The sequence below is a fragment of the Abrus precatorius genome, unplaced genomic scaffold (assembly GCF_003935025.1).
Source record: "Abrus precatorius isolate BTA unplaced genomic scaffold, Abrus_2018 Scaffold11, whole genome shotgun sequence".
Taxonomy (NCBI): Eukaryota; Viridiplantae; Streptophyta; class Magnoliopsida; order Fabales; family Fabaceae; genus Abrus; species Abrus precatorius.
Genome location: NW_020874303.1, coordinates 12,191,918 through 12,209,243, shown reverse-complemented (window position 1 = coordinate 12,209,243; position 17,326 = coordinate 12,191,918). Strand labels below are relative to the sequence as shown.

General features: G+C 33.1%; 1 non-coding gene across 1 annotated transcript; it reads left to right on the top strand.

The window, feature by feature from the left end:
* Positions 1-1,210: 1,210 nt before the first annotated feature.
* LOC113856786 lies at positions 1,211-1,316 on the top strand. Its single transcript, XR_003503019.1, has one exon. It is a non-coding gene; the product is annotated as a small nucleolar RNA R71 (small nucleolar RNA).
* Positions 1,317-17,326: the final 16,010 nt, after the last annotated feature.

Here is a 17,326-nt window from a genome sequence, read left to right as displayed (position 1 = left end):
TCCTTTTTCTGGAAACTAGTTCTTTCATGAACTTTGCATATGAAGGCATTTGCTCCAAAGCTTCTGCAAAAGGAATGTTAATTTGTAATTTCTTAAAGACATTCATAAACCTTTCAAATTGTTCCTCTTGTTTAGGATTTGGACTCTTTGAGGATAGGGTAGCCTCTTGTATTTTTCTGGGTCTATTGGCTTACAAGCTTCCTCAAAGAGTTGCTTTTTGGTTTTCCTTTCAGAATTCATGGGAACTTTTTCTTTTTCTTCTGAATGGTCTTTCTTCAATAGCTTAAAATTTCCTTGTTGCAGATCTTGTTCAATATTTCTTTCTACTGCACCATTCACTTTCTTTTCTGCTGGTTTAGGGCTTGTAACTACAGCTCCACTCCTTGTAGTTATGGCTTGACATTGCTCTTTAGGATTGATTACTGTATTGCTTGGAAATCTTCCTTCATCCCTGCTAGATAGTTGTTCAGCTAATTGTCCAATCTGTGTCTCTAGTTTCTTCATGGAAGCTTCTTGGTTTTTGAAGATTGTTTGAGTCACCTTCATGAATTGCAGCATAGTCTCTTCCATCTCAGTCAACCTCTCATTCATAGGTCTGGAAAATTTCTGATTTCCTTGAGGTTGAGTGGATGAATTCCTCTGAAAATAAGGCTGTTGTGTTGCTGGACCTGCATTAGAAAAAGACAAATTTGAATTAGAATTCTTTGCAGCAGAATATTGATTATTCCAATTAGAATACTGCTGAGTTCTATTATTCGAAAATTGAAATCCAAGGGGATATGATGGTTGTTGTCTCTGAAAATTATTCATATAATTCACTTGCTCTTGTGGTTCACTTGTGGATGCCTCACATGCACCATTTGCATGGTTTCCTCCACAAAAATCATAACTTAGCTGACTGTTAGGCATACTCCCTGTTTGCAGATTGTTGATTTGTTGTGTTAAGGCAGCTAATTGTTCTGAAAACATTTGATTTTGTAACTGATTTTGTGCAAGAAAAGTTTCCAAAACTTTAGCTTCATGACCAGAGTTTCTTCCTTGGTTCCTTGAGTTTGAATTCTGATACATTGAAGATGCCATCATGTCAATAATCCTCTGAGCTTCTTCCAAGGATTTTGTATTTAATGAACCTCTAGCAGCAGCATCAACCATTGTTCTTGTTACTGCATTCATCCCATTATAAAAAGTCTCTAATTGCATCCAATCTGGAATACAATGATGTGGACACCTTCTAAGCAGTTCTTTGTATCTTTCCAAGCTTCATACAATGATTCTCCATCTTGCTGAACAAAGGATGTAATTTCTCCTCTCAGCTTAGCAGCTTTGGATGGAGGGAAGTACTTGGTTAAAAACTTATTCACAAGTTCTGTCCAGGTTGTGATGCTTCCTTGTGGTTGAGCTTGTAACCAGCATTTTGCTCTATCTCTCAAGGAAAAAGGAAATAGTCTCAGTCTGATGGCTTCTTCACTAACCCCATTTATTCTTATGGTGTCACATAGCTGTAGAAAATTTTAAATATGTAAGTTAGGATCATCAGAATTTCCACCAGAAAACTGATCTTGTTGGACTAAGTGTAATAAAGCAGGTTTAATCTCAAAATGGTTGGCTTGAATAGTTGGCCTGATTATAGAAGAGTTAAAACCTTGCATGTTAGGAATTGCATAGTCCCCTAATGTTCTAATTCTATTTTGTTCTGCCATCTCTATCTCTGAATTTAGTTGTCTCAAAGATGTAGGTGTTCTTTTCACTTTAGGATTACTCTGAGATTCTGGAGAATGGACAGCTTCTAACTCATTATCACTCCCTATGGCTTTTTCTGCTCTAGACTCTTTTCTCAATCTTCTTAAGGTTATGTCTATGTCAGGATCAAAGACTAGAGTTGATTTGTTTTTATTTTTGCCACGCATATACAATTCAAAATGAAGCAAAAGTAAACTACAAGTTAGTATTCAGAACTGCAACACGAAAATTATGCAGCAAATATCAGTAAAAGTAATTGAAACACAAGTTTAAAAGTTGCAGAATTATGCAGAATGGACAAAATGTCTAACTACAGACTAATACTACAGAAATTCAGAGAACAAGATACTCAATCTAGCTATTCTTATGTTACTAATGATATTGAAACTCTAATTTCCCCGGCAACGGCGCCAAAAACTTGTTGTTGGCAATCTATACTAGCAAGTGCACTAGGATTGCAGTAAGTGATGAGTAAATTTAAGATCCAAATATCGTCTCCACAGGGAATTTAGGTTTCAATTACCACTTCACAGAATTATAACCATTTGAGCCATACGAATTTTGGAATGAGATTTGTAACATATAACAGCAGCAAACTGGAACAATTAAAAGTAAAATGAACTTGCAGAAAACAAGACAATGAACACACAGTTATGTGATAACAGAGGGAGAAACCATAGCTAGGGAATTGCTTCACCAAAACTCCAATGTTTAATTAATAAAGTTCTGAATTAACAAGCAATTGGAAAGAATGACAATCAGTTTCACTTTATACTATTCAGAGGTTAATTCCTTAACTCAGTGAACCTAACATTCAATTAAACCATTCTAATTCCTTAGATCTAATTCAATTTAATGTTGCTTTAAGTGTAGGAAACCAAAAGATTGCAAGATCAAAGTTCCTTATTCCTAAGAAAACTAAAATCTCGGTGATTGGTTCAGATCTGAAGAACAAATTCAATTTCCATTGACAAAGGTTCCTCTGGATTTAGTTAATCAAATTTCCATTCAATTCACATGTGAAATTCAGAATCAATCACTCAATCTATTCCAAAGCTTGAAATCCAGATCCAAATCAATTCAACATGTTCATTTCAGATCTACAATCCCTAACTATGAATGAATTACACAGCCATGGTAGCAGAAGAAGAAAAAGAAAGAGAAGAAGAAAAGAAGAAACTCAGAAATGCCATGGAAGCTTGCTCCACTCCAATTCCTCTTCGTGAAGCTCCAAGATCTGAATCCCCACTCCTCTCTCTCACTTCCTCTAACCAAAAAGTAACTAACAAAACTGAAAAAATGAACAGAATCCCTGTTTTCGCGGTTCAATCATGTATATATAGAAAACCCAGTTCTGCGCGTTGTCACTTTTCTTCACAAGAGTAACCACGCAGAAGCTTTATGTAGTGCGCGTGTTCACTTTCAAGAGCAAGAGTAACCACGCGCAACTTGCAGAGTTGAAGGCTTCTCTGGAACATTCACTTTTATTCAGAATAGTGGCAACGCAGGAGGTCAAGGGCTGCGCGTGATCACTTTCGTGAGTAATAGTAACCACGCGCAAGCTGTCCTGATACAAGTGCCTCTGGAACGCTCACTTTCGCTGGTGAAAGTGACAACGCGCAGCTCCTCAGGAATAGAGTCTTCTCTAGAATGTTCACTTTCGCTGGCGAAAGTGATAACGCACACTGGCAACGCTCACTCTTGTAATTAAAAGTGATTACGCAAGGCTCTTCTTCTCCTTTAGGCGCTGGAATGATCACTTTCACTAACAATAGTGATCACGCCCAGGCTGCAACCCATAATTCTTGTATTTTGGAGTCCAACATTGCCATTCTTCTTCTTCCTTCCCATTGATTCTCCATTTCCATGGCTTTTGCTCAGCTTATTCCTTCAAAACAAGATAAATTCCTTAAGAACTAAGCATAAATTCTACAAATGCGAAAATAACTACAAATTAAAATAAAACTTTCAATCATTCTCTTTTTCTGAGTTTTTCTGCTTTCTTCATATATTTTCCTTATTAAATGAGCTAGAATTATGCTAAAATATCAGTAAAAATATGGATTCATCAATATATGTTCCTATTCTTGGTCCCCTGGGAGTTCTTGGCCATAAGACTCGTGGGTAATAGTTTGCTTATCAGGATCAAGCTCGTTCCTATACAGGATTTGTCAGGTTTTCTTTCCCCAACGCTCCCACCGACTTATTCCCCTTAACTATGTATCCGGAGCTGGCCCAAGTGATGTAGGACTTTCTTATAACTTTCAATCATCTTAAACTTTCATAACTTTCATATTGTATTTCACATATCTTTTTGAAATTTTATAATTTATCCATAATTCTTACAAAATATATGTAACATAACAGATCATATTTGCTTTTCAATAAATAGTGCCAGCTAACAAACAATCATTCACATATCATAGCAAATAAATAAATAAATAAACAAAACTTTTAAATTCATAATTCTTTCCTTAAAGCGATAAATTTTGCCTTGTTTTATTTTTACTACGTTTATTGCTATATGACTTCAATAGACCTGAATTTTCTATATGTTGAAGCCCTATTTGTCTATTTTCTAACCTAATTAGTCCCATTCAGTTTTGACAAATACAGCTTTTCTTTCTACTATGACCTGTCTTGTAATTGGCTAGAACAACACTCAAAAATATTAAAATCTACCAAAATTTGAATTCGAAGTGTATGAATGTGCAATTCATGTATTTTAAATTTAAAAAAATCAAATTTTAATATCTGAAAAGTTTCATTTCATTTGGTTAAAAAGAATTGAAGGTATAAGGTTCTAAAGTTGGTTATTATAGGTTGCTCTGTTTCTGACTCAATAGCACTAGGGGTAACTTCGGAAAAATTCTGGGAACTGCTCAAAATGAATTGGATTGTGAAATTTTTATGGTATAAACTAATATATCTTAGCTTTTTAACAAATTTTGTTTCACCTCAATCCAAGTTATGTGGAACGAGTTATGTCTTACGCAAGCTTACCTGCCCAAAATCAAAATCTAAAACTTAACCCAAACTTAAAAACTTCATAACTAATTTTATACTAATCCAATTGCTTAATAATTTATATGTATAGAAATATATGGATGTCTAGTTTAAGTTAAAAATATTTTAATAATATTTAAACTGTAAATAATTAGTCGACATAGTGTATTTGTACGGAAACTCTAGAAAATTCTGTTTTCAGACTTGCTGTTTTCTTTCTCTTCTTTGTTTTTCTACTTGATCTACCTTCAAACTAACCCAAACCACCATTAATCCAACTATACATCATTAAAAAACACCACATATATCATGTATTAAAAGATTTAAAACATAAAATAGATAGGCACACACATCCATATAAGCATATCAACATAGATAGAACCCTACCTTCTTTGAGCACCAATTTGATTCCAAAGATGTTTCTAAGTTGCAAGTGTAGGTGAGCTTGAGAGAAAAGCTTATGGAGGTAAGAAAGGGAGAAAGATGGAGAGGAGAATGAGGGAGAGAAGTAATCAATTTTATAAAGAGATGAGGGAAAGAAAAATATCTAAGTGGCCATGATGAATGGAGTTACTTGGCAAATTTTGATTGGTTTATAAATTTTGTGGTCTCAAATGAGCCACAAGGTGGATTATGAACCATTGGATCAAGGTGTGGGGGATGGCTTCCCCACCGTTAGATCTAGGGCAAATAATATTATTTTATTCTGGTAATTTAAATTACTGAAATTATACTGGTCTCTCTCCTAAGAGAAAATTCTAGTATAATTTTTTTTTTTAATTCTAGTCTACCTAATTAACATAGATTTAAATTCTAATAAATATTCAATTAATCTCTTATTAACCTTATTCATGTAAATTAATCGAGAAAATCAATTAATAGCATAAAACAGACATTTAAAATTTTGGACGTTACATAACCGCTCTACAAAATATAGTACTTTGGAGAGCAATTAGGATTGAACCACTCTCAGAAGTTAGACTAAAGAGAGTGGTTGACAACTTAACTGCTCTCTTAGCTCAAACTTATGAGAGCGGTTAAACTTGAACCGCTTTCAGAAGTTCACTTTGGAGAGCGGTGAAGTACATTTTGGAGAGCAACCGCTCTCCAAAGTGAACTTCTGAGAGCAATTCAAGTTTAACCCCTCTCCAAAGTGCACTTCTAAGAGCGGTTAATATTTAACCGCTCTATTAAGTATTCTTATCAGAGCGGTTATTGTATGAACCGCTCTCAGAAGTGGACTTTGCAAAGCAGTTCTTCATGAACTGCTCTCCAAAGTTAAGAAACATTTTTAAATATTTTAATAAAACTGGCATAAAATCTTTTTTTAGCATACTTGGTAAATAATACAGTATTCAGAACCAATTCAAACAGAGCCTGATATACTAGAATTTCAGAGCAATTGTACATTGTATTATTCAATTACAACTCACATGTACAAATTACAATCAATCAGAGTCTCATATTTACACATTTTGCCTAGCCTTGAAAGAAAATTGTCTAAATATTGTAAAAGAACACTAATAATATATTATGCTTAATGTCTCCTTTAAATATCTATGGTACAGATATGAACACCACTCATTTTGCAATTGATAAATTTTGTTGTCAGGAAAAGTTGGCATCTGCACCTCTGGAAAGGACAGGGAAAACAAAGCTTAATTAATTAAGTGAAATAATAAGCATATGGCAAACGAATTGGAATGTGTAAGATTATTACATTTATTAGGATTACAATTTGTCCATGGTGCAAAGCATCCCTAATGAATAGACACACATAATATCCACAGTCATTATTATTTGTTTGCTTGGGACACTGTGTGGAAGATAAAAATCAAATAAAACAACATTAACTAAGAATGACATACAGTGCAATTATGATTTAGCTGAAAATTAAAAACATGAGATATAATATAGTCTTACTTGTATAGTGACCCATTTTGTTTGACTCATCTTTGTACTAGAGGGCTGCACTCCCCTCTCTGCTCGATACGTGACAAGAGCAATAAGAGTCATGAACCAAAGAAATTAGATACATTTGAACCACTTAACATTAATCATAGTTGGTTGACATAAATGAATGCTTACTTATTAAATAGGTTCTGCATGTATGTTTTGATCTTCAGCTGCTTGCGTAGAGGGTCCATATAATAGATAGTCTCGTCAGCAGTATTGATGGCAACCAAGACCCAATGTTGCCTACCACGAGTATAAATATCATTTTAAGATTACTAAGTTTAAAAGTTATATGCTAAATTATAAAACATAAAGCAGAGTCTTAATGAGATTGACTTACCCAACATTATAAGGTACAAAAATCAAGTGATCTTCGCCCATATGACGCTTCAACATTTCAACTATATGTTGATGTGGGTTCGGATTGAGCGCTTCGTCCATTTCATACGGAGATATAAATGAGAATCTATTTGCCATTGTCCCATGCAAATAAGCTTCACACAAATATCTTGTTTTGCAAAAGTAGAATTGAACATTATTAAATAAAGGTTATAAAAGTTATAAATTGACTATGAATTATATAATTTAAAAATTAATGTACCGTAAGCAAAGGTTAATGCTAGAGGCACTTAACCAATGTCAAGAAATGATCTCTATGATATTTTCCTTCCCCACAATGTCACAAAACTCTTTACCCCAGTGCTCCCTTGTCAGTTGAATTGTAGCTGTATCAATGGCTTGATCACTTCTCACAAACAGCTTCATCTTATCCAAGCATGCAGCACCTTGGGCTTCTGCCAACTTCAGAATCTCTGATGACACACCACCAGTGCTACCTTTATTGGATGGACCAGCAATGGAGTCTTTTGAGTAGCCTGTCTCTTTCCCTAACCCTTTACCTGATGAAGGGGCAACCTGAAAAGAACAAACCCTTTTAATTGTAACATCTAGCAACAGGAACTATAAAGAAACACGTTTACATACCTTGGGTCTTAAAGTGATTAGGGACAATGGCCAAGCAACATAAGTACCAATGACATCTCTCAGGGAATACAGGTTTGCTTGTTCATTTGGGACAGGCAGTGCAGAGTCCTCCTCATGTTGTTGCACTACCTCTATAGAAACCTTACCATGCTCTTGAGGAAGAGCCATATTATGTAAGGAGTCCCCAGCCACTGTATGATATACTCTACTTCTTACAACCGCGCAAAAAGGTTTGTTCAAGTATAGCATACAGTCATGATCACCCTATAAATGAAAGTTTGTTATATTAGGTAAAAATTAAATCAAAAGCATTAAACATTAAAAGGTAAATGATGATATCAAAGAATGACGGTAAAAAATACATTTCCAGCTCACATAAAGTTTCATCTATTTGGTTTTGCAAACATGGTAATCTCCCAGGATCAATCACTTTGTTACATATTACCTTGAAAAAGAAACACAACTTCATGATTGTCATGCGAACCTTTTTGGGTAGAATAGACCGTATAGCAACAGGAATTAAATTCTCTATTAATATATGGCAATCATGAGACTTCAATCCTTTTAACTTTAGGTCCTTAAGTGATACAAGACTTTTAATGTTTGATGAATAACCCTTTGGTACCTTAACTGAATAAAGAGTGTCACATAAAGCACGTTTCTCATTTCTAGACAGGGTACATGCTGTTGCCGGTAAAAAAATCTGCTTTCCCTTCTTCACTGGAGCCAAATCGGATCGTATTCCCAACTTCACCAAGTCAAGTCTTGCATTGATGCCATCTTTCTTTTTTCCCACGATGTTTAATAATGTACCAATCACACTTTCACAAACATTTTTTTCAACTTGCATAACATCAACAAAGTGTCTTATGTATAAAGATTTCAAGTATGGTAACTGAAAGAAAATTGACATCTTCTTCCAACCAGCGGTTGGAATTTGTTTGGCAAAAGGTTTTCCAAATGTTGTTCTTATATGTTTAACCTCATCAAATATTTCTTCTCCACTCTTCAAATAAGGACATCGTTGTTCTTAACAACTTCCATTAAAAGCTTTTTTCATTTTTCTGAAAGGATGATTTTTTGACAACCACCTAGGATGCCCCATGTAAACATTTTTGTGACAATGGTCTAGTCTTATATAATTTGTTTTTTCCTGACATATTGGACATGCACATTGACCTTTGATGCTGTAACCAGAAAGATTTCTATATGCAGGAAAGTCATTAATTGTTCCATACAACATTGCCTTCACTGTGAAATTTTCATCTCTAAATCCGTCATATACTTCTATGCCATTATCCCACAACAACTTCAAATCTTCAATTAAAGGAGACAGGTACACATCAATGTCATTTCCAGGTTGTTTAGGACCAGAGATTAACAAAGAAAGCATCATATATTTTCACTTCATGCAAAGCCATGGAGGTAGGTTATACATTATTAAGATCATAGGCCATGTACTATGAGTGCTACTTTGCATGCCATGTGGATTCATTCCATCTGTTGCTAATGAAAAACATATATTCCTTGTTTCAGTTACAAACTCTTCATGGTCATTGTCAAATTTTTTCCACTGCGGAGAATCTGCTGGATGCCTAAGCTTTCCATCTCTAATTCGGCCTTCAGCATGCCAAGTCATCTACTTTGCATATTCTGCACTGCGAAAAAGATGTCTTAACCTCGATATTAGTGGAAAATACCACACGACCTTCGCAAGTGTTGTGTCTTTCTTTAGGTATCGTGATACATTACACTTTGGACATTTCCTTAGTGATGCATACTCATTTCGGAACAAAATGCAGTCATTAGGACAAGCATGTATCTTTTCATGGGTCAATCCAATGGAAGCAAGTACTTGTTTAGCCTCATATGTTCTCTTTGGTAGCACATTATCCTCCGGCAGTATCTCATGTAATAAACTTAACAGCTCTATGAAGCTCTTATCAGTCCATCCATTCGAGGCTTTTAAGTTATAAAGCTTTAAAACAAAACTCAATCTTGTGAACTTTGTACATCTAGTATACAATTGTGTTTCTGCATCATCTTTCATCCTGTCAAACATCTTTGGACAATCTCTAAGATCTTCTTCAACAACATTTGAAATTTGTTCAGCATGATCACTCTCATTTGTTCTGAATGTCTCTGAATAATTGACACTTGATTCCATGTTAGTTGATGTACTTCCACCTTGTATCTCACTATGCTTTGTCTAACAAGCATATTTTTCATCTATCCATTGCACATTAGATGTTCTTCCAATTCTTCCGCATTTACTTGGAACATATTCAAACAACACCAATAAGGACAGGAAATAAGGTTGACATCAGTTGCATTCTTAATCGCAAATCTAATAAACTCTTTGACTCCATCTTCGTATTCTTAACTTAAACGATTAGCTACCATCCAACTTCGATCCATATTTGCTCCAACTATGGTTACGATCATTATAAATGTGAATGTCTTATTAACTCTCACATGGTAGGGCCCTATCCCATTTGAGAACAAACTTTTTCCAACCTTAATTAACAAATGCTACTTAAATGTTGTATTTTTTACTTGACAAAATTTGGGCAGCATTTCGCATTAGTCTCCTAGTACACAACTTGAAATATATGAGATGATTTACTTGAATCAAGCATGCACCAAGAGACAATGAGAAATGCTTCAAACTCAAAGTTTTGTTAAGTATTAAATACAATATTATGAGAAGCAAATGCTAACAAATTAATGAATAAGTTTGTTCACAAACTATCCAACTTGGACAATTTGAAATTGAAAATAATGATTTATTAAACATTATTTTCAATCTCAACCAGGAAACTATGGTTTCACTTAATTTTACATTTCAAATCATAACCTACAAAGTTTAATCACTAACAATAATCATGCATTCATCACATTCTACAATACAACATCAAATTCATTCATACACGGAGGAAATATACATTTCAGGGGCAAAACAAACAAGAATATAAAAATTTTAAAAATCCTAATATCATAGGTTAACAAACATAACAACATGCTCTTGCATTATAACTAACCAGTGTCCTAATATCATGTTCAACAAATCCTAAAAAACCATTCCAACAACATTTCAGAGGTTAACAAACTAAGATTCAACCTACCTATATCAACTTTTACAAAATAAAAAGTAATTTCATGCTCTTTGTTCACGCGGCAGCAATGGTCAACATGTTAACAATATTCAGTTCATACAAATTATAAACACAACAACATGCACTAACCTGGAATTAAGAAATGAGTGCAAATTTGTCACAGTTCAGCTAGGACTAGAAATGGAGGAGACGTTGTCACTGTTCAACGTAAAAAACAAAGATACGTATCAGTGAACAGAGAGAATGAGAGAGTGCGAATGTCTAAACATGGTCAGAAAACAAAGAAACAATTATGAATATACCTTCAATTTGCAATTGCAATGTCAGGTGTGCTTGTTCCTTTGCAAAAATTTCTTAAAGAACACTGAACAGAGAGAATTTTGAAGTACAGACTTGGCGGGATGATAGGGATAACCAGATTAGGTTTTAAAAATACAACATCTAAGAGCGGTTATGAAATAACCGCTCTCTAATATAAACCTTTCAGAGCGGTTCCAAACCGCTCACTAATATATACTTCTTAGAGCGGTTATTACTAACCGCTATCTAAGTAGGCGCTCCAAAAGCCAATTTCTGGCGTAGTGTCTCCACCCCAATTAGCATTTGAATAGGCAGGTAGAACCAAGGGAGATTTGGTATAAAAGTGAAGGCCTTTAAACAACGTAACCTTAATGCAGCAAATAATATGAAACATTGCAACGTGGAGCTGTCATGAATTTACTAACTAGATGAACAACAAAGAGATATTTAGTCAAGTCATGGTGTGCAAGATCAAGTTGCCAATTAGTTATCGATACAGAATGTGATTCTCTGATATAGTGTCATCCATGGGTGTGAAGTAATTATTAGGCTCTAAGGGAGTAGTTCAGTGTAATTGTCAAAGAGACATATTTCATAAGTAAGATTCGATGAGATAGAAAGAGGTCATTTATATAAAGAAGATAACCTATAGACCTAAAAAATAGTTGAGGAAACCAAGGTTTTTCATCTTAAATTAATGGCTCAAAATGATTTTAAGATACCGTTTGGGATTGAAAACAATAGCTAAAAAAGTATGCAAACAAAGGTGAGACAAGCTACAAGAACAAAGTTCTCCTCATAATCAATGCCATATTCTGGTGTAAATCTTTGGCCACTTGGCAAGCCTTGTAGAGATCGATTATTCCATCCAAAGAAGTTTTATTTTTATATACCCACTTGCACCTGATAAAGCCTTGCCAGGAGGAAGGTTAATTAAGTCTCTAGTCCCTAAAGTTTCCAAAGTTTGTATTTATTCGCTTATAGCTTGTTTCTAGTTACGATCAATAAAGGCTTCTTGATGAGACTGAGACTCATAAATTAAAGATGAAGCATAGTGAAAAGTTAATGATAATCATTAACATGATTAAGAGGTTATCTTATATGCAAGGACCTAAGGGAAGTCTCATTCACAAGGTTAATTAGTGGGTCAAAAGCATTGGAATGCATGGTAACATTAGTAGGCTCTTTTAGAGGATTTATAGACAAATTAGTTTGACAATGTGGTCTAACTCATTAACCTAACTCATAAGAAACTATTTAATTAATAGATAAAGTTTTTACTCAAAATAAAAATAAAAATAAGGATTAGGTTAACATAAATTAAAATTAATCATAATATTCATAATCTTCAATTAGAACACAAAAAATTAGTCTTAGATTCTTCTCTTTCATGTTTGAATGTTCTAGGATGCCTTAAACATATTCATCATCATTTGATGTAATTTTTTTTAACTTTTATTTTTATTTTTATTTTTGACGTTGTTATAGGACCTTCAAACTTTATAAGAGATTTATTACTTTCATTTCCTTTCTTCTTCATTTCTTGGTTCTTAGTAGTAAGTGCGTGTGCAAGACTCAAAATATTAGAAGGCACAACATCTGGAAAAAGAAAAAGAAATATTTTTATTAAATGGAAAAAAAATAAGTTGTTTTGCAAAGCAATATGCCTTTTAAAATACATGCCTATTAGAGCGATCTAACCTTTTTTTTTTTTTTTTTATAGTAGTGACACTCCATTGTTAGACACTTTAAAATAGAATGGATTAGTGACAAGTATGACTTCATTTTCTTCCTTTATTAGTTATTGTAATGGTTATATTTGATCTAGAGATGGCTTAACCTAGCTTTCGCTTACTTAAGATGAGAAAGAGTGTCTTTTAAGTGTATGAATTGAATTTTTATGTAGAAGATAGGCTCAAAGTAGTTTGTAATCATTTGTAAGGCTATTAGGAACTTAATTAGCCTAGTTTGATTCCAGTAGTTATCATGTGTCTTTGGATTAGTAGCACCTTTTAATTAAAGTTCATATAGGATGAATTGGTCTCTCATCCTTTCCATTTAAGCTAGAAAAAAAAATATAGTTAACCTTTTTCTTATTTTAAGCTACCAAGTTTCTTTAAGAAGTAATATTAGTGAGATAAATTAGAAATAATGTATCAATATGTTAAGTGTTTTTAAAATTGTTAAGCATTTTCAAGATGCCCAAATTATAAGTGAATACATCAAAGTTGAAGTATTTTGAAATCATGTAATGATTTAATGGTTCTTGCTATCTCAATCTTCTAATCATTCAACAAAATTTTTCATAGATATTAATTTTTTTGTACCAAGCTCTTGAAGCATGTTTTTGTGACGTCTCAGGTGCTGATGAGAGTAGGGAGTGACTGTCGGAGTAATGATGCATGGGTAAGGAGCGAATTCTAGGAAACTTCCAGTGAAAGGGTCATATGAATGAATTGAATATAAAACAAAATGATGATATCCAAAGACTATATAGGTATGAGATTACATAGTTGGGGTAATTTAAAAGAGTTGTTTAATACCTATACTAACAAAATGCATTTACTTTTTGGCAGCCTTCTAAGATGGGTGATTTTCTGAGAGGTTCTAAGGAAATGTGTTAGTAAGGACAAAGCACACTGAAAAGTCTTGTGTTACTTTGCAGGAAATGTCATCAATTTTGAATTCACACAAAAAATTCTCGTGTTGATTTGTGGATACAATCATCAATCTTGAATAAATGACAAAGTCTTGTGTTGATTTGTAGGACAATCGTCAATCTCAAATAAGCTGTCAGCCATCTATATGCCAAAATTTTCACTTTATTTTTGTTCTCAAAGTTACAAGAACACAAATAGTGTCCATTCTAGCAACCAAAGCAAACATTTCTGCGTAGTCTATTTTAGATTGTTGAATGTACCCTTTAACTAGTCAAAATTTATTTTTGTCGATGGATTCATTAGGGTTTAGCTAAACCCTATAGACCTATTTAACTCCAATAATATTCTTGCCTTCAAATTTATCAATCAACTATCAAGTCTTGTTATTTAATGGTGGTTGTCTCCTTTTTTATGGCTTCATTTTGTAGCTTAAGTTTATAGCTTATGCAAAGTTTGTGGGTACAAGAATAATAGTGTTACATCTTTGATAAATTTTAGACAAAGGTGTAGTATTTCTTACAACATAGTTATCATCAAGCTTTTGCAAAGTCATAGTTTTCATTTATACTTTTAAGACTTGAGAAATCTTTCATTTCCAACAAACATCTTTATACACCTTGACATCTATACTTAAAAAGGCTTTACCTAAATCAATATTATAGATTTATAACCCTTAGATTCTGAGCCATAGCATATTAAAATGCATTTTTGGTCTCATCCAATTTGCATTTTTTTTTATAACAAAATGAACCAAATATCTTTAAATGCATGATAATTGGATTAGTGCCTCCCTAAGCTTTAATAAGTACCTTCCCTTCTACAGATCTAGCAAAAAGTTTATTTTGGAGATCTACAACAATGTTCACATCCTTCACCCAAAAGCACATTGACAATTTCTTCTCATTCCAAAAGACATTACTTGTATGCTAAAATACCAAAAGGGCAAGCGAATACAATCTTTTCTTAGTCTTGAGGGTCTACTGCAATCTGATTGTAACTACAGTATTCATCAAGGAAACAATAATATGCATATCCAGCCAATCATTCCAACATCTGGTCAGTAAATGAGAGAGTAAAGTGATCCTTTCTAGTTACTTCATTTAATTTTCTCTAATCTATGCACATCCTTTATCCAGTCACAGTTCTTGTTGGAATCAATTCGTTTCTCTCATTAGGCACCACTATCATTTCTCCTTTTTTAGAAACTACATGAACTGGACTAAGCCAATTACTATCAGAAATTGGAGATATATTACTCTAATATCTAGCAATTTTATCACTTTCTTCCTCACTACTTCTTTCATGGAGGGATTCAATCTCATTTAAGGTTGCACAATAGATTTAAAATTTTCCTCAAATAGGATCTTATGCTTGTAAAATAAAGGATTGATCCCTCTCAAATAAGATATTCTCCACCCTATTCCAGACTTATGAGCTCTCAACACTTTTAAAAGGTTTTTCCTTATCTTTCTTGAGGTTATTGTTGATGATATCTAGTTGCTCATGCTTTCATAGATGATAACATTGTCTTCTAGTAGAGTAAATTTCTATTTTAAGCTAACAAGAGTATGTAATTATTTTAATGCCAAATTAAAAATTTATAATACTTTAGAAAATTTTATTGTAAATAATAAATTAAAGTACATTTGTAATATTGGTAGTTAGCTATTTTAATTGTAGTTTATATTCATTTTAAATAGAAATTTACTTTGTTAGAAGGCAATGTTGTTTGTTTCAATACTATAATTGTTATTGCATGTTCTTAAGTAAATGTCTATGCCCTCTTTCATGATAATTTGAAACTTTTTCTTCAAAGAACTTAATTTTCTCATATAAAAGAGGATGTTGAGTGATTTTATTGGAATAAGATTTTCATTTGAAAACTAATAATTAGCTAAGCTTTTTACTTTTCTGCTCTACATTAAATTTTAACACACAAATGTGAGTTTTGAGCCTTAAAGGTGAGATGTTTATCCTAATTTAATTAATAATACCTTTTTTCTTATTATTTTGTGTGATTATCTCTTTAGGATTTGTGCTCTAAAATTTGACTTGTAACCGGCTTGAGATTACTCTTTTTGATTGCATGTTTTAATATGTTTCTTGGCCTTTAGCATGTTTGACATAGAGATACAACTAGTTGCCCAAGTTGAGCTTATTGATTTTTCTTGGTCCCCTACATTGAATTATAAAATATTTTGATGACCTTGAGTTTGTAAATAGAGAAATTGAGTTGTTGAATTGTTTGATAAATTCCCTTTTGCATCTTATATGTGCAAAAAGAAATAAAATATGCGCAATTATAAAAGAAAATAAAAAATAGCAAAAGGAAAAGTAAAAAAGGTTACACATGAGTGAAAGAAAAAAGCAGTAAAGAAACTGATTGAATGTTAAAGACTACTCCAAGAGCTTCATTTATAAACTTAGGGGGTGTTTATAATTGTCTTAATTAATTAACCCTTTGTGTATCCTTTTCTTTCATTTATATCACCTCAATTATTATAACCTTCTTCCCACATTATAACCTGAAAAAGACCTCATAATTTTTATTTGCATTTAATTTACTTAGTGGATAGTCAGTTTATAACCCTTTGAAGGAATTGAGTGATGTCCTCTTTTGACCCAAGCCACTTAGAGAGAGTAAAGTTGAGTATCCTAGGCTGATATTTGAGTGAAAAGTTAGGAAATATAAGATTCTAATTAGGAAATCTATTTAACAATATTTTTTTTCTCAACTGTCTTCCTCACTCTTATAGTGAGTTTAGAGATAAAAATAAAAATAAAAATTAAATATTTATAATCACAATCCCTAATGTAACACACCTTCATTAATATCATACATAATATAAGGCCTTATAGGTGTCATGTTCACAATGCATGATAATTATTATAAACCTTCCGAATTCTCCTAATTATTTAAATATTATACATGATAATTTTATATTTTGACATGTTTTTATAGCCTATATATTGATAAATGATCATGGTTTTATACTAATTTATATATTAATTATGCATATTAATACGAGAAGGCTGCAATTGAGTTTTTGATGCATTTTGAGCCCAAATTGATTGGAAAATAAGGCTTCGCTATAATCAGCATGCCTAAACCCCAAAAACCGGCACGGGAGTGCTTTAACCACATCTGCAGTCATGTTTATGGCCTTGCACGGCCGTGCTCATCAGCAACAAGCCCAATTATAAAGAAATTTTAGGGTTCTCAAACCTTATTTAAAGAAACCTTGGGGACAGCAATTTGACATACTATTTTGATCCTATTTACATGTTGTTTTGACTTTATTTCCATCTCATCTCCTCCACGCCTCTGAGTCATCACTTTCTTGGCGAAACTTGAAGCTTTGAGCGATCGTACTTAAAGACTGAGAACTCATCTCATCCCCAACCCCTAGTTTGCTATTTTCTTTTGACTATAACTTTATTTATGATTGTTTTAATTCTTTTCTTTAGCATGTGTAACGTCCCAAATTTTGTAATATTGATTATTAATATATATATATATATATATGTGTGTGTGTGTGTGTGTGTGCGCGCGCGTGCGCGTAT